This window comes from Pinus tabuliformis, chromosome 1_2 (assembly GCF_031772625.1).
Source record: "Pinus tabuliformis cultivar Carrire ecotype Pingquan chromosome 1_2, CPIR1, whole genome shotgun sequence".
Lineage (NCBI taxonomy): Eukaryota > Viridiplantae > Streptophyta > Pinopsida > Pinales > Pinaceae > Pinus > Pinus tabuliformis.
Genome location: NC_142298.1, coordinates 746,672,878 through 746,674,890, shown reverse-complemented (window position 1 = coordinate 746,674,890; position 2,013 = coordinate 746,672,878).

Below are 2,013 nucleotides of genomic sequence, written 5' to 3'. Positions count from 1 at the left end.
TTTAGTGTGTTCAAGTTAAGGTTGTTTTTAGAAAGTATTTTCTTTGGTTAGGGTGTGCCAAAATGTAAATTCACAATAAACTAAGTACAAAGATTCCAAAATAGGATACCCTTTGAACAAAGTTTAAGTGAATTTAGTGTGTGGGGTGATCATGTGTGCAAGTGAAATGGTGACCATACAAAGTGTGAATTGCAATGATGTTGATATCTGATGATCCTTTACAGCCCCCGTAATTACACTATGTTGTGGTTGTTCCTTGCAATAAAAATAAAAAGACTTGTGTATAATGGGCCACTTAGTTTTCCTAATAATGATATCTGAACATATATGGAGATGGAAAAAACATTCTTTGAGAAACATTTGGGATCCCCCCACAAGTTGGCCACAAGGGTGCAAGGGAGGGAGGTCCTACCTCTATTTCTTTACTAACACCAACTCCTAGTCCCAAAAATTAAATGAATAAAGACTTTGGTTAGAAAAAAAAGTAAGAGGTATGTGTGGATTGCGGAAAATAGCAACAAGAAATGTTAAAAATAGAATCAAGAAAATCCTAATTTAGATTGTCCTTGAATAAATTAGGAATTAAATCGAAATTCTATACTCATAGCAATTTGTAGCAGTTAACTAAGTTAAGTTGTCTTAGTTGGCTCAGTAAATTCAAGTTGGGAATTTATCTAGAGTCATATAGAGTGATCCCTAAAGTTTAGGGGCCCAGGTTGAGTTCTTATTGAGTTGTAATTATTTAATTTAGTTTAACTAAGTGAAATCTAGTTAAACTAGTTCTAACTATTGGAGAAACTAGTGAGAGGTCAAGTGAATTAAATTGGATTTAATTCACATGGAGTGATGAATAATATAACTCATAATTTGATCAAAAGTAACTCATGCATGTCAATTGAGAGGAACACCCAGTTGAGATTAGAGTTCAGAGACAATGTACTATCAGTTGTATAATTTTCCGAGTTGTACGGATGCTGCATGAAATGAGTAGAATTCCTATGGATAGATTGCATAGTTATGGATGGGGAATTTCCCAATGAAATATGGGCTAATTTCCTTAGGTATTTTGCAAGGAAGTAGGGAATTGGCAGACATCAAAATTGACTAAGTGTTGGCTTGACTTGACTTATGTGGTAAAGAGTTAGATTGCACTAGTGCAGGAATTGTTCGGGTTGAACAAGAATTGTATTTTCTTCTGAGATATTCTGGTTAATGCAATATATATAGTAAGGGTTTTTAGTAGTTTCTTTCCCCGGAGAAATATTTCGTTATGTGTTATTGATATTCATCATTTTCTGCTTATTGTTTTCATTGATCAATTTTGGTTTCCACTGAAGAGTAGAGTAGATTCTTGTCTTATTTTTTAGCATATCACATAAGCTATAGAATCTAGAGTAAAAATTTACATGGTATCAGAGCCGAAGATAGTAGAGAAGGGGATAATTTGAGTTTGTTGTGTAGGTGAAATTGAATTTGCAAGTTCATACTTCAGAGTTAGCAATATGTCATTCTAGAGTTTGAGACTTGAGTATGTTGTATAGGGTAGCTCAGATTACATAGCTTGGAAGGACAGGATGGAGGCAGTGCTGGAAGATAATGGACTCAATAAATTCATAGATCATGGAATTCCTAAGCCTCCATCATCTGATGCTAAAGATCTGGGTGAATGGATAAAGTGTGTGGAAAAGGAGAGAAGGATTATCCTAGGAGTTTGAGATCACATTATCTCGAATCTCCATGGTAAGGACACTCCATTTGCAATGTAGAAGGAATTGATGAAACTGTTTCAAAATCGAAGTGACCATAGGAAGTTGGAACTGAAGGAAAAACTTAGAATGATCAAGATGGAGAAGGGCGACTCTATTCTGAAGTACTTAACCAAGTTCACCCATTGTCGAGATGAGCTTGGATGTGTTGGGATTACTATTTCCAAAGATGATCTAGTGACCCTAGCACTTCTCGGACTTCCCAAGCGCTGGCACAGTTACCAGGACTCTATTAATGGGAGGGCAA